Source organism: Dermacentor albipictus, unplaced genomic scaffold (assembly GCF_038994185.2).
Source record: "Dermacentor albipictus isolate Rhodes 1998 colony unplaced genomic scaffold, USDA_Dalb.pri_finalv2 scaffold_17, whole genome shotgun sequence".
NCBI lineage: Eukaryota > Metazoa > Arthropoda > Arachnida > Ixodida > Ixodidae > Dermacentor > Dermacentor albipictus.
In genome coordinates this window covers 6,353,017-6,378,113 of record NW_027225571.1, presented here as the reverse complement: position 1 = coordinate 6,378,113, position 25,097 = coordinate 6,353,017, and the positions used below count along the sequence as shown (strand labels likewise).

At 48.1% G+C, this 25,097-nt stretch overlaps 1 protein-coding gene across 1 annotated transcript in view; it reads right to left on the bottom strand.

Annotated features, from left to right (window-relative positions):
- LOC139051979 (uncharacterized) overlaps positions 1–15,386 on the bottom strand; it is a 38,227-nt gene extending 22,841 nt beyond the window's left edge. Inside the window, exons 1-2 of the mRNA XM_070529043.1 lie at positions 15,339–15,386; positions 6,956–7,074 (exon numbers count right to left, since the gene is read on the bottom strand). The gene's annotated coding sequence lies outside the window, so the exon portion shown is untranslated. The remainder of the gene's footprint in view (positions 1–6,955; positions 7,075–15,338) is intronic.
- Positions 15,387–25,097: the final 9,711 nt, after the last annotated feature.

The window sequence follows — 25,097 nt, the reverse complement described above, 5'->3', positions numbered from 1 at the left end:
TATGTCAGGGGAAGGGGCCCATACAAATTGACGCTGACGCGTCAAAATGGCCAGGTAGGACAAGTTAAATGTTGCAGAGAGGCTGGCGAGAGGAGGAGTGGGGATTTTCGGCGCTGACAATTGGGGGAAGAGTGAACGAACTTCTGAACGTAGCTGTATACATGCCACGCAAGAAGTACCGCTTTCGAAAGCTGTGATCAGTTTTAAATATGCCCGAGTGTGCACACAGCGGACCGGCGTAGAAAGTTGCGCATATGTTGGAACGGAGACTGCGAGGTACTACTAGTAGCCACTGGTGCCCGTCGGGATTATAATTGCGTCGTTGAAGCAGGTTGTTGCGAATGGCGAAATGGTGGGCTTGACGACGCAACATGCGAGTGGATAGTGGTGCTGATGAAGCAGAAAGCATGTCTATAAGAAAGGTAATCCAATTGTCCTTGCGCTGCTCAGAGGCAATGGTGGCGAAGTCGAGCGAAGAAACTGCAAAGTTGGATAGCGAGCTGCAGGCATTGTCATCAGAGAAGGGAAAGCGCAAATGGGCGTCGACGTCAAAATGCTGGCGTCCGCTGCGGTACAGCACGCGGATATCGTAGTCCTGCCGCCGAAGTACCCATAGGGCAAGATGGCCTGAGGAATATTTCAAGGATGACAGCAAACAGTGCATGGTGGTCCGTGACTACATGAAATGGACGGCCTTACAAATTAGGCCAGAACTTGGTGAGAGCCCAGTTGATGGCTACGCATTCTGTTTCTGTCACAGCGTAATGGGACTCAGCTTTCGTAAGCGTACGGCTTGCATAACCCGCGACAAATACAAGAAACCCCTGTTTGCGCTGGGTAAGAACAGCGCCGAAGCCAACATCGCTGGTACCTTTGTGCACCTTGGAAGGGGCTGTCCGGTCATAATGGCGCAAAATTGGCGGAGACGTTAGCAAATGACGGAACCTTGTGAAGGCCTCGTCGCACTCACACTACAAAGTGAGGGGCCCGTTGCTTCTATGTAGCTTCGTCAGGGGCTATATAATTCGGCGAAACTGCGAATGAAGCGTCTGAAGTAGGAACCCAGACCGATGAAACTGCGCAATTCTTTCAATGACGTTGGCTTAGGCAATTCGGCAACGGACCGAAGTTTGGCTGGATCGGAGAGAATTCCATCCTTGAATAGGACGCAACCTAAAATTGTCAACTGCCGAGCAGCAAATCGGCATTTCTTGAGGTTTAGTTGTAGCCCCACGTTTGTTAAACACGAAAACAGACGGGAGCTGTCGAAGGCGCGCGGTGACGTCAGGAGCAATAACAATGTCGTCAAGACCGCACAAGCCCGTGTGCCACTTCAAGCCCAGCAGAACTTTGCCCATCATGTGCTCAAACGTTGCGGGCGCAATACAATGTCAAAAGGCATTACGTAAAATTAGTATAAGCCGACGGGTGTGACAGAAGCTGTCTTCAGCCGATCTGCGTCTGCCATGGGTACTTGCCAATACTCTGAGCGCAAATATATAGATGAAAAGAATTCTGCGCCTTGTAGACTGTCAATAGCGTGCGCTATGCGCGGGAGAGGGTAGACGCCCTTGTAAGTGAGGTTGTTGAGGCCGCGGCAGCGACAAAAAACCGCACAGAACCATTTCTCTTCGTAACTAGGACGACAGGGGATGCCCATGGACTGATGGAAGGTCGTATCACCTCGCGGCGAAGCATGTCGTCGACTTGTTCGCTGATTACATGGCGTTCTGCAGGAGAGAAACTTTACCTACGTTGGCTCAATGGTGGCTGCGGGTCATTATCGATGCGATGTGTAACAGTTGGCGTCCGGCCCAGGGAATATTGCCTTACGTCGAAAGAAGAACGAAATTCTTCTAGAAGGCACAAAAGTTAAGATTGCTGGACCAGTGTAAGGGCATCGGCAATAGAAGAACCGAACACATCACTGGGCGATAGGTAAGACGTAGAAACAGCACTGAGCGCACTGGAATTAGCACAGTAAATGTTACTGGGCACGCACATAACTTGCACGTCTTCTGTCACTTCTATATTGCCAAGACGTTCCCCTCGAAGCAGCAACACGGGGTATGGGAACGGATTGCAAACGAAAATGGTGATGTAGCACTGTGTGATGTCCACTGTCTCAAAAGGCAGCAGCAGACGTTTCTGAGTGAGAAAGTGGTCACATGGAGACAGTAGTGCAACAGCATCTGAGATTGCGCTGCAGGACATGGGCACGTAGCTTTGGCATAGAGTGGTGATGTCTGTCATGGACTGAGGATTCTTGGCAAGTACCATGTTGAAAGCATCGTCTTCTATCCCTTTGAAGACACCTATGATTTTGTAGATCTCCGATATCGCCGCATTGACTTTCTTTTGCACAAGTTGAGTATATGTTCAATGTAGCTGGTAAATTATGCACCCGGATGCGTGGCACACCAGAGCACGGGACCGAATGAGGAGGCGCTTGCTGGGATGGAGTAGGTGGCGTTTGCTGGGATGCATCTTCAGACATAATTGAGCGTTCGGTACGGGATCCTAGTTCCAGGGTTGACGTTGTAGGCCGAAGCAACCTACACCCCTTGTAAAGGTGTTTATTAGACACCAGCGGTTGGACCCACTGTCTGCGCAGGGCACGGACTGTGAGCACGAGAAGCGTTCCCCGAGAACAGCGCTGGAGAGCTTGACTCACCAGAAAGCGCTGGAGAGGATGTCCCACTATAGTGCTCCTCTTCTTCACTACAATAAATAATTTATTTTCATTTCAAAGTATTGAGCCACCTGCAGTGTAATATACATGTTCACGTACGTACGCAGGCAGCACGGTCACAGCTACATAAATTACAGCGTGTATGTCATCAAAGCCCCTATACGTGTTAATGAATTTCCGTGCGCGAAATAAAATGTACAGTTGGTACAGAGTTGGAGTGATTGGATGGCCGAGGTCAACAGCTAAGATTGCATCGCTGTAGGGCCAGTACCTCGCCGGTCCTATATCACCCAGCCCAGGCGATCGCTTCTATTGGCACTCATGGCGACACAGAAATGCGATACAATTTGTTTTTCACATGAAGCAATACTTAATAAAAGAGCAGTTGATGAACTATGTGAGTGTTTCGTAATGCAGCACCTAGAGCTAAACCACTGGCATGATCGCCACAATGACCCGATGGCGTTTCGTCTCACAAACGGAAAGCAAACGCCTATCAGTGAATCCGCTCGGGTGGCTTGCCTGCACTACGTTTCGTTTGCTATTCACACCGCCAAGAGAGAAAAACAGTTCATTTAAGTCCATGGTAATCATGTTGTCAAAAGTAAGCGCACTTTGACGAGCTGCGGCCAGATCGCAGGCACCGTCGATAGTAATTATTGCGGCGGTCAGCGAGACAGGCCGACAGTCTCGTTCGGCCGTATTTCGATGGGAGTGAAATGCAAGAACCTGCATTGGCTGCACGTCAAAGAAGGCCAGGTAGTCAAAATTATGCTGGAGCTCCACATTACCGCACGCCTCATATTCAAATCGTGGCTTCGGCACTCCCCCCCTTCCACCCCCATTCACCGCCTCGGCAAGCCGGGGCGGTGAATGGGGGCTGAACCTACGCGGCACTACGGGTCCAAGAATACTAGGGTGGCCTCGATGCGCTCCCCCCCCCCCGTCACCGCCCCCCTAGAGTACTATACAATATATCGACGATCACTTCCGTTTGCAAACACCGTTAGGTCTATATGATGTAGCTGTGATGGAAAGCGCGTGAGGGTGAGTCGCCAAGAAGGGAGCCTTGAATGGCGGCGCCTTCTCTCGCGCGCAGATTATGTATTTCCAATTCGAAGGAGGTGCGGGTCGGCGCAGGCCTGGCGCAATACCTGCCATAGACGGCAATTTTGCACATGCTGTAGCAGGACTTCCTTTACGGCACAGTTTGGCGGAATTGGCGCAGCACTTCCATCACTGTAATGTTTTGTAAAGATGTACATAAATTGAAAATCTCGAACTAACTATCCTGACGAAATAATACGTCGAGACGGTTGCTAATAATTATGATAGGATACATCACCTTTTCAAGCACACGCATAAAGTGGCCCGGGTATTCACGTGAACGCACGCAACCGCGCCGCGTTTGCGTACGACGTTTTATTGCGATAGCAATTATATGGACACTCAATAGGCACATTTTTGCCGTCGGCGTCGCTGTGGAAGTGATGTTCCGTATGAAGTCCAAGGGGGATAACACCGTCGCCGTGCGCCTAATACTGTATGTGCGAGTGAAAGCGTGCAAGGAAGCTGACGATCACGACTCAATCTCGCACGCACAAGGGGGGAAAGCTGGAAAGAAGCACGCCGTCTTCCGTCGCGCGCTACGTTCCGGGGCAGGGAAGGGAGGGGGGGGGGGGGCGGCGTTGTACTGCGTATTCCGCGGCCGCGCAGACGACATCTTGAAACCGATCTGCGTTGCGGGCAGAGTCTAGGTGCTTCTACGGCTTATACCTTCGTGCATTCTGCGTTCTCGCCGCTGTGTTTGCGTTGGAGCGATACACAGCACGAAGGTCACTTCGCTCGCTACTCCGCGGCGGAGTATAGGTGCACCGACGACTCGTACCTTTGCGCGTGCTGCATTCTCAACGGTCATTTTGCGTTGAAGCGATAGGTCACTTTGCGCGCTGCTGCTGACACGCTTCCTCATGCCAGCGTTTTTACAGTGAGTGTCTGTGCTCATCGAGTGTGATGTGTTCATGTATCACCCTGACACCATGGTTCTCAATTTATTTACTAAGCGAATGTTTGCAACTACATACGGCTACTAAAACTACTATCCTACTTTGTACAGCTGTCTATTACTTTGCTGTGGCAAGCTAAGCTTCGCCTTCCGTGAGAAACTTCAACTTTTTACATTGGTGTTTCGGCGCCTAATGCAGGAATCTACACGGACGCTCACATCAGTTTATAACTTATGAGGTGCGCACGTGCTTCAGCTTTTATAGCAACGAGAAAATGGTTGACGCACAACGACGCTACCATGTTGCATGAGTGCTTTGGAGCTTCCTGCTATTAGCGTTTCAGTTGGCCATTTAGCCTTGTGACCTGTATTGAAGCTTCTACGTATCATCGCAGTTTAAGTTTGCTGCGAGGGGAATGAATCAGCACGCTTTCGAAAAGGATAGTGTCAATGAGAGGCTGACTGGGGTACAATTTATCAATGAAGCTTGCTTTCTACGCGTACTTTGCCTAAAAAAATTAACAAAGTGGTAGGGAGGGGAACGCAAGTGAGATATACGAAGGAATGTTTGCGAAACAAACAAACTGCGTGTAAACCGTATATGCTTAACGGTACCTCTTTCCTATCAGTGACAGGAATGCGCCCGTCAATTTTTAAAGCAGCTGTTCAGGTGAAAATCAACATCAGTGCCTATTTAATGGAAAGCTTCTGCACAGAAATGGCTTGTTGCAGTCCATATTTAAGGAAGCATTTTGCTTGACGGAGTATAAACGTTGCACCTCAAGAAAATTCGATATTTGATAAAAAATGTCCCGACAGTTTTACCCAGCGTTGAAGATGAAGCGAAAGCCTTACATTTAGGAAAATTTGAGGCTGAAAATGCAGGAGAGATTAAGTCTAACGTGTACCAGAACGACCACGCCAACCTTGTCGCTTCAAGGACTGCTAGTGTTATGGCTGGGTGGCTACAAGCAGAGGTCGTCGTCACAGCGTAAAACAGAGTGCACATGCATATGTTCAAACATTCAACGCACAGATGCATACGCGCAAAAAGTACGCTAACGGGTTAGCGCACTTTGCATCCGGATAAAAAATCAGTTTTTATTCTCCCTGTAGACGGAAATCTATTAGCGTTTCGGCCATAGTAAAGAGGCAAACGCTATTCAGTCCTTCACGAAAAATGAGTTGAAAGCTGATCGTGTTAAGACAAGTATAACACGGTAGATTTCCTAGAGCAGCTTTCGGGTAGCAAAACGCAAAACTATCTTAACGATTGACTTCAGCACCCGAAAGCTACTGCTTGCGCTGGTGACGTCGTAATGCCTGGATACGGATTATTATCGGCCACCTAGGGTTCTTCAGCGTGAAATCTCGGTGTGAAGGCTTTTATGCGTTCCGGCGTTATTTAAGTTCTAAGGCGCGGTCAGTAATCGAATTGCTAACGTCGTATTACAACACCGCGGATTACTTTCTAAAGTTACTTGCTGAAAGGGCACATTGAGCATCGCGTAAAAGTGGGCTATTTGCTGTTCCTTCATCAAGTTGTGCGCTGAATGCAACTAGCAACCACGATATGCAACACCAGAAAAGGACGACCGAGCGGAAACCAAGGCGACATTGAGCTTAGTAGCGCAACGCCACAGCCACTGGGCTTGCGTGGCGAGTCGGCCCGCGCTGTGTCGCTTGGTATTCTCCGTACACACTTTCCACTGCTGGCGTTAAAACAAAAGGAAGCTCTCGGGGTTTGCGTGCCAAAACCACGATACAATTAGGAGGCACGCCGTAGCGGGTGTATCCGGTTTAATTGCGACCACCTGGAGTTCTTGAACTTTCGCCCAATGTACGGTGAACGGGCGTTCTTGCATTTCGCACCCCATCGGAATGCGGCAGCCATGCTTGGGATTTGTTCTCGCGCGCTCTCAGGCTTAGCAGCGCAACGGCAAAGCCACTGCGCCACCACAGCGGGTGTGTTGGCGTTTCATCTGCCCTCGCAGGTACTCAGCGTATTACACGTAGGAGCGGCACGCATAATGGCTACCAAGCTCCTTATTTGCCCGAGAACCGAAGCTTATCTCTCAGCAGACAGGTCGCTGTCGATTTCGAGGTTATTTCTCAGATATGGCGGTCGTCGGGGTCCCAATGGCCAAGATTCGATTTATTTAGCTGGATACAAAGAGCTTCGGGTAGCGGAGCTGTATAACTGGCTCCAGAGAACCAGCTCAAAGGCAGGAGAAGTCGTAGCAGGTGACAGCACTTACGTTAAGCGACGTCAGGAGCCGGTGGCTGGGTCCAGTTGCGTCCCCGCGTGCAGAAGGCAGTGCTAAGCCGCTGCGGCACGTTGCACGTTCTGGGAACAGCGTCCACGCCAGCAATGGCGCTGCAGTAGCAAATTGTGCTGCGCATTTACCGACACGGGCGGCAATTTCGTTGAAAAATAAAAAAAAGAGGAAGATAATAATGCCTACGTCCAGGTTCATCATTTTAGTTCAATAAACTATCATCCAACATTAAAAAAAAACAACCGACAAGGAGCGCTTCGTAATGTTACTAATACGGAGCCTTATAAAGAGACGGTCGCAAGCAGAACCAAGCCGAGTCCTCATTTGTGTGGTTTTGGCTCTGCTTTCGCCACGCGCAGCTTTAGGCCTCCCTTTCTTCGTCGTCGTTTAATAGGAAGCTTTAGCTCGGGTGCTCCTATCTAAATACATGTAAAAGGAGAATTCGTTTTTCTAGGCAACCACTGCACCCAATTTGACGGGGTTTGCTGCATTTAAAAGAAAAACTTAAATCTAGCGACTGTTGGTTTCTAATTTTCGATTTAGGTCGTCAATTTTTGACAAAAATTTGGCGAAAATCGCAAATTTTCAGAAAACGAAACTATCAAGTGTACAACTCCGTAACTCAGCAAGAAAAAATGATATCGCAATCCTGTGAATTGTACCTGATAGCACATCTAAAGCGGAAAAAATTGATATGTTACACATGAACCTGAAAAAATATAATAATATGTAATTACAACTTTTGCAGAACCCTTGTAAACAATGTAACAAATTCACGTAAGATGTAAAATGACATTAAATTTGTCCGCTTTGAATGGTCTAATGGATGCCGTTTACAGAATCGCGATATCTGTTCTTGATGCAGAGCTATTAGTTTGTAAACTTCATGCTTCTATTTTTTTCAAATTTCTGAATTTTTGAAAATTTTCTAACAAAATTCAAGCCCTAAATCAAAATTCTGCTTCCAACAGTCACTAGAATTTATCTTACTCTCTGAAATGCAACAAATTTCATCAAAATTGTTCCAAGGGTTATCTCAGAAAAACGTTTTTACGTTTTTACATGTATTTGAATAGGCCGCGTCGGAGTTGGGCCCGAGCTTTAGCTCGAGTGCTCCTATCTAAATACATGTAAAAGGAGAATTCGTTTTTCTCGGCAACCACTGCACCAACTTTGATGAGGTTTGTTGCATTTAAAAGACAAATTTAAAATCTAGTGACTGTTGGTTTCAAATTTTTGAGTTAGGTCGTCAATTCTTTATTAAAAATTGGCAAATATCAAAGATTTCCAAAAACCGAAACTATCAAGTTTACAACTTCGTAAATCAACCACTAAATATGGTAATACAATTCTGTGAATTGCATCTAATAGTACATGTAAAGCGGACAAAATTGATATGTTACACATGAATATAAAAAAAGTTTAATCATAGGGAAATACAACTTTTGCAAAACCGTTCTAACCAACGTAACAAATTTACGTAAGATGTAAAATGACATATTGAATTTGTCCGCTTTGAATGATCTAATGGATGCCGTTTACAGAACAGGAATATCAGTTCTTGACGCAGAGCTATGAAGTTGTAAACTTCGTGCTTTTATTTTTTTCAAACGGTCAAATATTTGAAAATCGTTTTAAGAAAATTCAAGCCCTAAACCGAAATTCCGCTTCAAACACTCACTAGAATTTATCTTACTCTCTCAAATGCAACAAATTTCATCAAAATCGGTCCAGGAGTTATCTCATAAAAACGTTTTTGCGTTTTACATGTATTTGAATGGGCCGCGTTGGTGTTGGGCCCGAGCTAAAGCTTCCTCTTAAATCAGAACTGTGGTAGGCCTCATTTACTCACCATTTTCGTGCTGCGAGGAAAGCATGCGTGAGAAACAATTGCGAAGCAATTGCAACAGCGAAGCTTTGCAACTGCGAAGCAAAAGTTGCAGGCCACTACGGAGAACCAAATGTGACCAAATACGGAGATTATATCGAGGTGAGATGACACGTTGATGGTTTGAAGCTTGAGTTTTATTCGTGGAGGCTTTAGTGCACCATTTCTATTCCTTCAGTAGGTACGCCGCTGCTGCATTAAAAATTTATTTTAGTGAGCATCAACAAGCCCTTTTGACACGCTAATGGCTCGGATAATGTTTTTCTATTGGCGGAGATTATGTGTGTTTTAATTGCGTGAGGAAGGGTAAATTATTGGGGAAAAACTAATCTACAATGACTATCCTACGCGAATGTGCGAAACGCGTCACGTTTGAGACGTGCAATGCACCCGAGCTGCTCTCTCGCGCTTCTCTCTTGCAGATGTTGTATATGACTCCCTCCCTAATGGCAGCAAAATACGGTAATTGTATTTACTTCGAACACCTTGCGACAACTAGCGTTGCCACTGCGAAGTACGCGCGAAGTCCTTTGCCTGCAGTCTCAGATGGCGTGGCATCCGAGGCTGCACCGGTGACGCTTACTGCACCGTGCATTGCAGCAGGCTCCTCTCTCGCGCGCTTCTCCTCTCTTCGCACTTCTCACATGAATGTCACTGGAACCTCCAGTGACTTTAAGTTCCAGTGAGTTTATCCCCTGCGTCCACGCTGCGGCAACTAGCGGCGCACCCGAGAAGTCCGCGCATGGCCTCAGAGAGGCGTGGTGCGCGCCGGTGCATGCGAACACCGACACATAATGGGCTCCTCACCTGGTCTGGCCATTTCGAGCTGACAAGCGCAGTGCATACAATGCGTGCTAGCCATCGCGTCTGCTGGGCATTACATCGCCGCGCGCCGCGGAAGAAGCTCGAATTTCAAACAAAACGCCGTTTGCCCTACCCCTCGCGGGCGCCGGCCTGGAGCTCCACCACTGGAAAAGCTGGCGCCACCGTCGGCGTGACGTGCTAGGAGGGATCACGTGGACATAGCGGCCGCGTCGGCTGCTTCGGGCGCGCCGACGCGAGCTGAAAACGAGTTCAATTCCCTCGTACGCTGTGGTCCTCATTTAGTGGCGAAATTTTCCCGCTTCGAGTGTCTCTTTTACAACGCTTGAAAGCACTACAATAGGTAGTGGCTGCCTTTGAAGGCGCGCAGCATGGTAGGCCACTGCTCGGTGCCGCAGGGCCGGACGCACGTAACGGAGGCCGGTGTCAGCCTTACTCACACGTAGCCGCAGGACAAGAAGCTGCGTGAAGCTTGGCTCGCGAAACATGAAACCGGCAAACAGTCATCAGCTACAACTCGGGTATGCAGCAAGCACAGACGCGAGGAAGATTTCTGCTACGGCACCCGGTCTGCGATGTTCTGAAAACGCGCACTGAGACGCTCGCCCGAGAGCGCTGCCCGACTAATGTCATGGCGGTTTGGCCTATGAACTTGTCGATGCTATAGATGCTGGCAAGTTCAGTGGAGTGGAAAGGCAGCGGTAAGCAGCAGATTTAAAAAAAAGCATGGCATATGGTCATGTTTGTGTTATGAAATAATGCACTGGATTACAAAAAAGGAGCAGCGGGAAATTGCACGCTGAGAACACCGATAAACATACAGTGCGACGCAACTCGAGAAATAATGTTGAAAGGTCAAAGAATTTAGAAGAAAAAAAAAAGATTGAATCATCGCGACGGCACATCACAGGCGTGGAAGTCTCTACAATGAAATTATTTTTGAACAGCTCTGATAGCGCCCACGCAACAATGGTTGCTTGTACACTGTCAAATGCTCATATTGTGCGGCCTAAAGCTCATGGCACGGTGCGAAAGCGCGCGCGCGGAGAACGCGAAACAGTGCGCGGACAAGCATGCGGACGCGCAGTCGGTTGCTGCGAATCTGCGCGATCGCTGCATTGAAGCTTCGTTCTATTACGCTCCATTTAGTTATACAACACTATAAGAACATATTTCACATACTTTGCTCTCAGCGTTTACCTACCTTTCACTCAAGAAGCTGGTTCGGGAGACTCCATCGCGGCGACCGTGCGCAGTGGCGTTCAGTGTACGTATTCGGTAAAGAGATAGCGTCTGTAAACGATTGTGTGCTTTCAGTTTGCCCAAGATTATTATTTAGACAGTAAGAAACTTCTCTCGTTTCGAAAGTACTTACAGAAATGTCCGGGAGAGCTCGCGCGTGGTGTTTTCAGTGAGCGCTGACAGCAAAACCTATGAGGAGCGCGCCGCGTGATCCTTCATACTACGCCAGCGAGGCGCTTCCGATAGATGGCGACTCCGTAACTCCTCGCCGCCAATATCGCACAAGTGCGGCTACGCACATGGCAGTGCTGTGACGACGCTCATAGTGTTCCGTAACTTTGAGAATTATTCGAGGGAACAGCAGTTATTTGTTTGCTCTGTTGCTTCTATAGACCAATCAAAGTTTAGAGAAATAATAAAACCTACAAACCGAATGTCTGCGCGTCTTTGTTTTGCTTCGTACCTTAGCAAGGGAGGTGTACTTCCGCTTCGTCTTCTCGTTCCAATGACGTGTAGTCGCGCGCGTACAGAGCGAAACTATGTGATTATCTACCGTGTTCCAGCACGTGATCATGTTCTGTGATGCGCTTGCGTCTGCCTCAGTGTTCGTGTAGCGGAAGTGGACCGCGCAGCAAAAAGGCGAGAAGAAAAAAACGAAGGAAAAAAAAAAGTCGTGGCCCGTGACGTGTACGTCACGCCATCCTCCGGCTGCGCCATGTGGGAACGCAGGGAAGGAATTTTACTTGCGGAGGCTGACGGGGACAGATGGAGAGGGTGTAATATTGGTGATGACGGTCCCCTCCTGAAATCATGCGTTCGCGGCACTGAAATATTTATATCTCGGCTATTCATAAGCAAAATTGAAAAATTCTTGCGCTAGAGTGCGCCCTAGAGGCCGCATAGATGGCGTATAACCAAATTTTCTATGTTACCTGGTGAGGGGCCCCTTAACCGCCTCCCTCCCCGTGGGCATCCGTCGCACAGCGTGTAGAAGTGACGGGTCTGTGCTTGAGGAAGCCGTGCGTGGCTGGTTCGATTCTGCTCAGCACGTAAGACGCTTTAAAGAGCATATTTTGTTGTTCAAGACTGCCATGAACGAGGTTAGGCTCGTATGTTTAGAGTGCACGCGTTAGGGATCGGCCCGCATTTCCTTTGCTGCACTATGTTCGGGATAGGTCCACATTATTGTTTACCTACAGGGCCGGAAAAGAAACTGGTGTGACATGGCAAGAACGCCACTCAAATTAACAGGAATTTAAAGTATCGCCATGCAAAGGAGCACTGATCTGAGATAGAGAGCACGCAACTGCTCGCTCAGTGGTATAATACAGTTCAGTGGTTGATTTATGGCTACTGCAGCATGCTGGCTATGTCTTCGGCTCTTGTTAGCTGGCAATCTTAACATACGAAATGCTGTCTAATTGTTCTGAAGGAATATACGGGCTCCGAATGATGTATGAAATGCAACAAGAGTTATTTGTATATTTTCTTGTATTCAGTGTTTTGCGAATATCACAATTAAAAAATAATCCGGCGTAGCCCATCTCTCCATTACTGTCGACGTTATTGAGATTTGTATTTAAGCAATGTAGCGACACACACTGTATTGCTGACGATACCTTAATTAATTTAGAATATGCAGTGGTTATTCAGAAATATCCACTGCTTCGCCTATAGCGACCTACAGTGTCTCCGGGATCGGCCCACATTGTTGTGACTCTCGCTTGCCAGGGTTGGCCATGGCCGAGACGGTACGACGGCTGTATGACGACCACGCAATCACGTCATAGGAACGACGAATGTGGTATGACGACGACGGCACGACGCCAACGGGATGGCGATTCCCAAATGACGACGATAGCATTACTACGGCAGCGTGACGACGACAGCGTGATGACAATGGGATGACGGCGAGTGCACGGCGTCGATGGCGTAACGACGGCAGTGTGACGAGAACCGGATAACGAATATCTGGAATGATGATGATGATGGAACGACCACGACCGCGTCACGACGACTGTATGACGCCGATGACATGACAACGACGGGAAGATGACGACAGAATGACGAATGCAATATCACGATGAAATTAGGCCGATGGAATGACATAGGCGGTTAGAGGAGCACGGCATGACGACAATGGGATGACGCTACTGAAGTGACGACGATCGTACGATAACGACCGGGCGACGAAGTTATGACGACAAAGGGATGGCATCGACTGTATGACGACGGCATGACGAGAGTCGGACGACAAAACTGGAATGACTACGATGAAATTACGACGACGGCATCACGACCACCAGTGCTCAGTAGCCGAAGCTATAAGCAGAAAACATGGGTCACTGGGTCGGCGTTAAGGCTAGATATGTCATTTTTGCCGCAGTGGTTCAAACGACTTGTGAGATGGAGTACAGATACATGTATCTCCTGCTGTGTCCTCATGTGGGCACAGACCCTAAGAAATATTAAGAAAGCCACGTGTGGCAGATACCAGAATTTTAATCCTTCAGCTGTATTGCTCAAACAAGCGGGCATTAATTTCACGAGAAATCGATACACATGTATAATCCAAGAATTAGCAAAATTCACAGGTTAACTTTTTAACGAGCAACCTTACGGCACATAAAGCAATTTACAAATTGTAGCCAGGGACAACGCAACGGCGCTTCAAGTTGAACCAAGTCTCAGGATGATATTAATTTCGATTTTTTTCCAGAACTTTGCGAAAAATACATTGGCAGTCCAGGTATTTTCGTGCTTCAATGCATAACACGGTTTTTTTCTCTCGAAAAGTTGAACGACTGTGCATTTTTTACTGCAAGTTTGTTGTCGCGTATCTTGAAAATGATGGCACTCAAAGAATTATTTTCAACTGGATATTCCTTGCGGGATGTTCCTGCAATCACAGGCTGCAATTTGTAAATCGCAATTGCGATTGCAACAGAAGTTTTTTGCTGAAAACTTAATTCGTGATTTTGATTCGTTGATTCTCTATTTTGATTTCTCACTCCCGTCATGCCAGTCTCTTCGAGTAGACCACCTCAATGAGTAGAAATGTGCCATATGCCGAAGGCAATTTTTAAATATTACTTAATGTCTGCGCAAAAGCATCTGGTATATATACCCTTTCAACGTCAATGAAGATTCACTTGTTAGTTCTTCTACGTGCCGTCTACTTTACGTCTTTTCAAAACGTCTGTCAGCTGATTTTCTGAAAAGTATGAGCCAACTATAGCTCAGCTGAGAAACGTATTGCGCGGAACGGAAATCCAACCACGTCTCAGTGCTGGCCAGTTGCATGCTTCTGTGCTGCTAACATAATGGATCGCTGCTAGCTAGTGTTAGAACCACTGATAATAATCAGCCTTATAGTATAAAAATATCGCGTATATTGACACGCAGAAATTGCTAACTAGACGTCTTCAGTTGCCACATTTAAAAACAATAATTTAAATTAATAGCGGGGCTTGGCGTCTTGAAGCGAGGCTATGAGGTCTTCGGATTAATCTGACCTACCTGGCGTGCTCTTACGCGCAGGTAACGCTAAGTGCAGGAGCGTTTTATTGCATTTCGGCCTCCGTTGGGATGCGGCCACCGCGGCCGGTAATCAAACTCGCGGCCTCGTGCTCAGAAGCAGAACGCCATATAGCCGCTGCGATATCGTGACCGGTTGCATTATCAGTCATGAACCTCCATGAGCGCCGCATCCGATTGCAGTGCAAGACATACCCCCCCCCCCCCCCCCCTATTGCCGACTATGGCCGAGAGAATTACGCACCTGTTAGAGAAGTCACTGACGAATTACAACACGCCCTGTGCCCAATTAGAAGAAAATCCACAAAGGCATTGTACCCTGATCGATTAGTTTTCGCGTACAAGTCAGAAGTTGGATTGTTACAGCAGATTGTATACACCTGTAATCCCATACCCGCCTCTTTGTTTCGACTGCCGGAATGAGATACGACGTAGTTAAACTGACATCTCATTAACCTAATGACAATGAAACAGCACACCAGTGTGCTGCAATACACCAGCGCGCACAATTTTACTGTCTGCTTTAACCTTCTGCTTTGTGATGCACAGTCCTTCTCATAAAAACAGCATAACCCTTATGTACGGTATCTTATGCCCCTTTACAGCCAAATCATCGTGCTCATGTCCCTCGAACTGTGGTGACCAGGTTACAACTGCTTGGGTGCTCTGGGGGCTGGCAGCTCTTGCGCCATAAAACCCCATCAATTACCTGAACTGGAAAACCTAATTTTGGCCAAATATTGAAACGCGACGGCACGGGGAGAAAGGCGTTGTAACACCGCCGCCTGTCTGAAAAGAGGCGCAATACAATAACGGACGACAGGCTCAACACATCCTCGATATTCTCGACCTAGTACGCTTATGTGGTCTTACCTGTGGCGACCGCGGAAAGACGCAAAAGAAGACGGTGGGCGACGTGTGCCGAAGTCGTTATGGCTGTTGCGAGAGAATGGCCCGGACCCACCAAGGGCGATAGATCGACAAGTCGGTGACATGAAGTAGCAAGAAAAAAAAGAAAAAAAAAAGAAAACGCAGGCAGTGAACGCTTAAGTGGACAGCCAGCCTTTCAAGTGCAGGAAGGCGCCTTTAAACATATGTTGGCCAGGGTTAGTACAGATTTGAAATGTGAAATACAGAGAAAAGAAAAACGGTTTCTTTGGAAATTGGATATCACGGGGTAGAGGGGGTGGTTCTTCAATCCATGGTCATGTTCTGCCTCACTGATCATCTGTTTGACCTGTATTTGCTGTTATCTTTTCTCTTTCCTACAACGTCCTGTTTGCAATTTCTTTTCACTATACTCCCGTACTGGGCTTGGACCATTTTGCGTCGACAACAACGCTCCGGGAAAATTTCTTCGCAACTTCGTTACGTGATATCTCAGAAGATTCGAGGCACGTAGCGCTTGTACCGTTTGTCAGGCACAGCTTCGCCTGGAAACCACACCATATAATATGTTATACTTAATACTGACCACATAGCAGCTGTCAATAGAGCGCGGGAGTGGTGCACTTCCGAAGCGGGGGCGCGCGTGTACGCTGCTACTGCTGATGATGATCATGACAACAATAATGATGATGGTGATAATGGCCCATTGTATTGGCACTCCTTTCGAATCGGGGCGGCGACAGTCATCTCGCCAGCTTGAGCTAATAGCATTTTACTACATCAATGTTGCAGTCTTGCATTTTGCCTCTACATTTCTTTGATTTTTCCTTTCTTCATTAAGTCCGCCATCTCTATAGTGTACCCATGCATGCAACTGCCCCAGCCCTATCAATCCCTCCTGTTTCTTTCTTTTTCACCAATGCTCTAAGTGTCCGTTGCATACTGCCACTGCTGGCCAGTTAATGCTTTTATCCGTTTTGAATCCCAGCGCTTCTAAGAGGTGCACGTTTCCTACGGGTCCTGCTGGGAGAATATTCTGGCATTCCATTACAATGCACTGAGTCGTGTTCGGACTTTTGCCGGGGCAGACGCGTGCCTCATCTTGTTGCGAATATTTGCTCCAGTATATTTTTGCCCTCAGGCAGCAAGCAACCTCCGGCCTCAGGCAGGCGGGCACAGCCCTTTTGTACATATTATCTTTGCAAACTTATTTCTTGCCGTATTTGTAAATATTAGTGGACGTTTTTTTATTGTTTCCACTCTTTGCATGCACTTTACCGACTGTGTTCTCCTCACTTTATTTCTGATGACTTCTGGCTATCTATGTTCTCTTTCATCCTGTACTTAATTTTAAAGCATGAAACTTACACTGTACTTGGTTGCCAATTTTCTTGAGCTCTTGGTCCATTCCTTGTCTACATTATCACAAGATACAGATTTTACTGTACCCCATTTTTACTGTACAGACTTTACCCACCCATTATTTTTCTTCTTTCCTCTCAAAAATTAGCCAACCATATGTTACTCAGCACTGCTTCATTTGAAGCTTTTTCTTGGGCCCCCAATTCCGATTGGCCCGCATACCTTTGGTTAACTTCCGAACCCGATAATGTGTCTGTAGCCCCAAAGTGTTCCGTGTTTTCTTATTGCTGCATTCCGCTTCCCTTTCCTCCTAACGTTCTTCTGGCTCAACCCACAGACCCGCGTGTGGCGACTCCCTGTCCGCTAGAAATCACCAGAAAAGGGGGGCTGCGCATTCGCAACTCCCATTTCTGAGCGCAGGCTCAGAAACTAATACGCGCGTTCCAGCTTCCAGGCAGCCGGAACTAGGCTTGCTATTGTGTTACGGTTCCTATATTAGCACCTCTCCCGCCCTCTAGACAGCCGTGACGTGGCTGTGCGTCTATTTCCAAAAAAAAATGCTTTCCGCTCTATATTTGCTATCTTTCTTGTTTACTATGTTACTTTCTCCTTTCATTGCTCTTCCTTTCATTGAGATAGCAATTATGTGGACACTGCAAACCCATTTCTGCCGTCGCCGTCGCCGTGACGTTCCCTACAAAGCCCAACGGCGATAACACCGTCGCCCGCGCGAAAGGAAAGAATGCGAAGAGGAAGCGCGCAGTCTTCCGTCGCGCGCGAGGCATACAATGTTGAGAGGCCTTGGGGGAGGGGGTGGGGGACGCTCTCTCCGGCTGCAACTCCGGCTGGAATGTGGCGGTTGTGCGTGGTCGCTCTGCCGTATCTTGAGAGCGCTCTGCGTTGGGGGCAGGGTACGTCGGCGGCTCGTAGCTTGGTGCGGGCTGTGTGGCTCGGCGCTCACTTTGCGTTGAAGCTATGGACGTCCGCAAGCCAAGTTTCATCCCAGATGTCAGCGCCCGTTTCTCCCAGGGCGGCACGATTTCATCTCCAACGGGCGTAGGTTTCCGCCGCCGCTTCCCTTCAAGGTCGCGCCCGCGTTCAGTTCGCGCTGCGCGTGAAACGTCTCTTGTTTGCCGCGGCGCCTGTTCGAATGAGCGGAAATTATGATTGTGTTGTTAACTGTCACGACAGCAATGTAAACACGAAATTATTGATGCCACCAGTGAAATTCTGCCGATTCACAAGAAAATGGTACGAAAAAAGCAGACGACAGACATGGATTACTGCGGTGCGCCGAGCGAAGTAAAGAACTGGCAATCGAAGCGAGCTCGTTCATTGATCACTCCTGAGTGTATGATGATTTTTATACGTAACCCACATGAATTTACTAATTACTCGGTATATAATCCTTTTATTCATATAAAAAACTTTCAGTTGTTCGACCAGCGCTTGCCCTGTCTTCTTTCTCGTGTTTCGTTTGTGTGTGCGCTGCCCAAGCGTGGAAACCACTTCTGTTTTATGCGCAACAGTGGCCGAAGTTCACGCGTGCCACGAAATTGAATATATGTACGGTACATTGACCATGACCGGAGTTCATTCCCGCATCACCACCGCACTGGTCGATCGAGTTACTGGACGATACACGCACGCGTCTTGGTCGCACCGGCATTTTTGAAGCAGAAATGATTACTAATACTTTCAACTTCCGTCGCTTGAGCACTGTTAAAAAATGGCCAAGCTATTTACATTGCTGCCTCTTCTGTATTGTAGGGGACGTACTAGTTAAAGTTGTGTGCGCATGTCGTACTTGTGCTATGCAGCGATATATTTTATTTATTTCCGCACAGTGTCGATGGAAGTCCGTTTTCGCCATCAGAGACAACACGGATTTGTAGCAAACATTTCTTGAGAAACTGCAAAAATGACTTTAGCCCGTATGTGCCGTATTTATATGCCGCATCGTATGTGCCGACGATTTTTCCGGCGGCACATACCACGCCGTTTCCAATTACGTGCTCAGCGTCACTTACATGGCGAAGCAGACGATGCCCTTTCACCGCATTGTAGCCATAAAAATAATCGTCAAGCGTAGCGATCTTCTTAAAGGCAAATAGAAGCGTGTACAGTATGTTTGACACTTAGGACGACTCCAACGAAAAGCTGATGCAACTAGGGGTGAACAACACCTTCGTCGAAATGGCGGAAGCACAGCGGAAGGCGCAAATGAAAAGACTAACGGGGAGCTACACGGGGCGAAACCTGATCGGTAGGCTGGGCTTCGAAATAGGAGACGTCGACCGGTACGAGGACGTACCGGCGGGAATTAGGAAAACTTTTAACGTAAAGCCTATACCGAAAAACATGGATCCCAGGCTCCACGAAGGCAGAAGGAAAGCTAGGGCCGAATACATAGAAAAGACAGTGGCTAGAGAAGAGAACACTCACTTCACGGACGCGAGCATAAGTGTAATAGGAAGCGAGGCGAAGGCCATCGCGGTAGTAATGAATAAGTAGGAAAAGCTTGTCTCGTGCGTCTCGGCCGAGATATGGAGCGTAGCTGAAGCCGAGGAAATCGCCGTGGCGCTGGCGGCGATGCAAGGATATAGGGGGAATAAATCGCTAAATATTCTCACAGATTCGAAAGAGACCTGTCGCAACTACATGAGGGGCAGAATATGCAAAACTGCCCTTAGGATTCTCAGAGGGAGTAACCCCTCGGAGGAGGCGGAAATCAAACACAATCTGATCTGGATACCTGGACACGAGGGCATAAGGGGTAACGAGGCAGCGGACGGTCTAGCTCGAGCTAATAGATTCCGAGCTGGGCAGCAGCAGGAGTACCGCGCTAGTTACGCCGGGATCCTCAGTGACAGTTATTCGGAATTACTGCAACACTACAGGGGGACTAGACTCAAGTACCCACCGCCCCATGAAGCGCTGACGAAGGAGGAAGCAACGGGCTGGCGTAGGCTCTAGACAAACACCTTCCCCAACCTATTCATATTCAACAAGATGTTCCCAACGCAGTATAGGGACACCTGCCCCTGGTGCGGGGCTACACCCACACTCTATCACATAACTTGGGAGTGTGAACGAAACGACGTATTCCGCGATCATAAACCCCCGAGTGTGGAGCATTGGGAGAGCCGGCTCGTCAGCTGCGAGCTCGCCGTCCAAAGAAGGATGGTGGAGCACGCTAGGGACGCGGCCAAACTCAGCGGAGCCCTGGACTGAGGGACCACCCGTGCTGAAGAGGCTTCCCTTCGACGAGAAGACAGCGTGAAGAAGAGAAGACCTCGATCCGCGAGAATTCCATTTTATGATTCAATAAATGTTTTTCTCTCTCTTTGACACTTAGGGGAAAACTCGGAACGTATTGCATCGCGATGCTGCAAGCAATGGAGTCGTGCGGCGGTGGCAGCACGAGCAGACGCAGACGCTCGAGGGGCGGAGTCGTGATCTGCGTCGTCTGCTACGGCGGCGCGCCTTGGCCGCATTGTCGGGAAGCGTGCTACTGTCAGGGGCACTGCATTGATTTCATCGGTACTGCGTAAACTGAGCTGATATTCTTTACTAAATGTTGTGCGACGCCAAACTCTGAGCCTTCAGTGGCGATAATGGAGTTCCACAAACTTCTTTTGACAGCATGCTTCGTTTGTTCTTACGAAAGGCCGGGGTACTGAGCGCGGGCACGCATATTTCTTCACTGTGTGTGCTACCGTAATAAGCAGCGACAAGACGCACCAGGATGTGCGCGCAACGTGCTCAGTCTTTATTTTTCTCGAAACGAAAAAAAAGCACTCAACAGTTATAAATATGTGGGTCGAACACGATGAAACAAACGCATACGATTAAAGGAATGTTTTAGGTTAAGACAATGAGCTGGAAGTGATTTTTCTCAACCATCAATTACTACACCAGACAGACCCTGCCCAACGGCGAGGAATTGGACACGTCACGCTCCGAACTTCAGTTAGTATCTCGTCTTGTCCCCAGCGGCAGTGATGACAGCGCTCATCATGGAAGGCAGTGAAACGTAGAGTGACTTCATCAGGGATGTGTTCATTTGCAGCACGTCTCAGTCGCTGACGATGGGGGACCGAAGCCTATCCTCGGGCGACTCATAGAGGGAATCGTGCGCCAGTGATACTTTCAATGAGCCCCAGACATTTTAAATAATGTTGGCGCCCGAGGATTGAGGCGGCCACTCCAAGAGAGTGACGGCGCGCTCTTCCAGCAGTTCTTGCACAACATGAGCAGTGTGGATCGGCAGTCTATCGTGTTAGAATATATAGTCGCCTTCCAGAAACCGGCCGTCAAGAATGTATGGAATCAGTACGTCGTCTGTGACTGCTCTGCACCTTTTAGCGATGAACTTACCTTCTAGGCGTATCAGTGGGCGTCGCACAACGCTTAGTAAAGAATACCGGCTCATTTCACGCAGTAACAATGAGATCGGCGCACTGCAACTGGCAGCAGAAGGCTTCCCGACAATGCGGCCAGCGCGCGCCGCCGTAGCAGACGACGCCGTTCACGACCCCGCCCCTTGAGCACCTGCGCCTGCGCGAGCTGCTGCCGCCGCCTGGCTTAAGCGCTCGCCGCATCGCGATGCGATGCGCTCCGAGTATTCCCCTAAGTGTGAAACAGACTGTACATCGTCCAGCGAATAAAACGTCCACGCACACACATGTAGGCACACACCGCGCGCGGTACGAAACGTACCCAAACACGCGCTGTGCAAGAGGCAATTAAGGCGGTGCGAACGAGAGATAGGAGAGGCGTACCACCCGCTAGTTGAATTTTGCCCCGAATGCAGCGCTCTCAGCGCCGGCGCAGCAGCGCCGCTCTCGGTACCGTTCTTGTCTATTAGCCCCGAGAACATGGATGCCCGAGAACGACCTAGAGGGGCGCTGCGAGCGGCGCTCGCGTGACGTCAGGGCGCGGACTCGCGCCTGTCGTCTGCTGCAGTTCGGGCTGTCCCCGGCCGCCTTCTGCAGTGTTTCCGTTTGTTCGCTCTCGTTGTCTATGCTTGTATACTTATGATAGGCCTCTCAAATATATCTTTTAGAAGTCTTCGTTCGCGAAAATGTAATCAAGGAGCGTATTTCCTAAATGACAATATATTTCTCAAAGGCAACGCTATAGTGTCACTCACCCGCGTGGTTGCTCAGTGGCTATGGTGCTGGGCTGCTGAGCACCAGATCGCGGGATCGGATCCCGGCCACGGCGGCCGCATTTTGATGCTGGCGAAATGCGAAAACACCCGTCTACTTAGATTTAGGTGAACGCTAAATAACCCCAGGTGGTCAAAATTTCTGGAGTCCTCCACTACGGCGCGCCACACATTAAGAAAGTGGTTTTGGCACATAAAAGCTCATAATTTTTTCTAGTGCCACTCGAGGGAGCTCAGACCAGCCTATTACGGGTTTTTCATGCACGGATCTACATTTTGCAGCGGTAGCTCACATGAATAATGAAAGCAAAGACGCAAAAGCACAGCACATAAGAATTCAGTTAGGATCCCGTGCCCACCACGGTGCAAAATGCTTGTCGCAATCAGACGCTGCCTATATATGACTTGTACAACATTTATTTTGATTTTAACCAACTAAACACGTTTGCTGACGACGAGTAGTTCATGGTAGAACATTGAATTGTTCTATTTCATCACAGAAACGCTCGGCAGTAACACGAGGACACAACCAACATTGCAGTTAAGACTCTGCCAGCACCACTTGCATTTTTAACTGCTTCTCAAAAGGCCGTTCTGCGCCGGTTAAACTTAAGTGGGCGTAATTTGAAGCAAAGATGATTGAGGCTTACAGCTCTTTGCAGCATACGGAAAGGAATATGTACGAATATTTATTCCCTTTCCATGCTACACGCTCAGCTAACTTGAGCAATTTACTGGTGCTACTTGCTTGAGAAACAGACGTGATGAACTTTTTTTGAGAACTGACACAGGTTGATCGGGCCAAATATTTGTGTGAAATATGCCTTTTGTGCCGTTGCAGCCACCAAGAAGCCGAAGCCTCATTCATTAGTAGTGTGGCACATATTGAAGATATCATTGTTCCTCAGTGGAGGTCAAAAGTCAAGTGAATTTGTTTGAGGCTAGCGGTGTCTTTTTATGAGGCGGGTATGCGAGGTTTTCTTGTGCGCACTGAAGAAGCGAATAGTTTTCTGTTTGTATAATTAAACAACGTAGGATCGAGACATGGTGAGGCAGAATGTGCTTGAATTTTCCATTTCAAGGGAGCCTAAGCTGCGCTGTAGTGCCTGGAGTATGCTGCAGGCATTGTAATTCGCGCTGTAAAGAGCTACTTCATAGTTTCAATTGGAAGTTGCACTGAGCGGCTCGGTTTCGCGAACAATCCGTGCCTCGCCATAAAGACAGTCGGTTGCTTCCGTTGGGGGAGGTGTGCCATGTCGTCGATGAAAGTTAGCGAGAGCCACTATGACACTATTCATCGTTGGCCGTTTATTGGTTCTCGATCTTAACCACAAAATTTTCTTTCATGTGATTGATGTTATGGTATTCGTTAAGTGTACATATACAATATGTGATGCGCCATTGTGTTACGAGCCAATGCGTTTCTGGGTGCCTGTTTCAGAGAACGGTGAAAGTAGTACCAAACCTTTTCACAAAAAATGCGCCCCTAACTCTTCCTCTTAGGCCTTAATACAGTTGCCACGTTTGACTAAAAGTCGCCAGAGTAATAAGAATCGTAATGAAAGCTTCCTTCTAACATGATTTTATAATGTTGACGCCATGACATTAAGGTTTCCTTCCATGTAAAATGCGATGTCGCTCACAGCTAAGTACTAAGAGAATGTTAAATGTTTAGACAAGCATCATACATAGGTTCGCGTGTTGAGCTTGCAGACATTCTTTTTAAGCAACATTTATGGACAGAACAGTAGACTCCTTCAGCGCTACTAGCTTGCGATATACAAATCGCAAATTTTCTCGATTCGCGCGGTTTTGAAGAAGAAACTGCGGTTCAGGCATGGCAGCAGAAAGAATCCGAAATATTCCTCAGCAAGTACGACTCGAGCTGCCAATACCCCAAGCATGCACGAAGGGATAACCTGATCGGTTTCCGTCCTGGACATTCGACTCAAGATGCAATGCTTTTATTCAAACATCACCTTATTCTGGCTAGCTCGCTACATACGAGAGCTCTTCTAGGCCTAGATGTAGAAAAGCCCTTTGATCGCATCAAGCACAGGGCCATATTGGATATCCTCTCGGAAATGGGATTGGGTAAGCGATTGCACAATATAGTCAAAGCCTTTCTCGGTGGCCGTTCTGCTTGTCTCAGGTTAAGCGAACTCCGATCGACAACTCTGGAACTTGGGAATCGTGGGACACCACAAGGGTCTGTCCTATCTCCCATGTTATTTATTTGGCAATGTCAAAAGTGGCTCGAGGTCTCGCGCAGAGTGAGGGTATCCACTTTGCTATATATGCAGTTGATGTAAAAATCTGGAGTGCCGAAGGTAATATTGGACAGAGACCAAACTACAGGAAAGCATTTATGTGGTGGAAACAACAATTGAGGGTATGGGACTGAACTGCTCTGCTATAAAATCAGAACTATTGGTATTACGGAGCAGTAAGCGTGGGCGCAAGCCGAATGGATATATCCCAGAGGAAGAACCCCTCATTGACATATACGCCAAGAATGGAGAACTGATCAGGCAGGTGGAGACTATTAGAGTGCTAGGACTTCTCCTGTAAGCAAATGGATCTAATTGCAGGACGATAGAACACATCTCTAACAAGTCGGAAGAAGTCATTAGGCTTCTGCGTAGAATTACCAACAGGCATAAGGGGCTAGGAGAAGACAGTGCCATAAGATGGGTACATGCATTCGCCTTTTGCCACTTCTCGTACGTGGCTTGCATGCTACTATGGACACAGGCTGATACGAACAAGCTAAACGCTTTAATCAGACGACTTATAAAGATTGCACTAGGACTTCCCACCAGCACGGCCAATGATAGCTTATTGCGCCTAGCACTTCATAACACACTAGAGGAGATAGCTGAGGCTCAACAGGTGGCCCACCAGGAGAGACTAATGGGGACACGACCTGGGAGGGCGCTACTTGAAGAAATTGGCGTAGAAATTAACAACCACACCAACGAAGGAGAATTATTAACACAATTGCAAGCGGGACTACGAGAAACATTAAAGACGACCCCGTTCCCTAGGAACATGCACCCGACACATAACCTCGAGAGATGGAAGGCAAGGGCGAAGGCACTCCTTCAAGACATAGATCAACATAAGCAGCAGGCGGTGTTCGTTGACGCTGCCTCAGTTAAAAATAAGGATGCGTATACCTCCGTTGTTGTAGACACTCAAGGTAACAT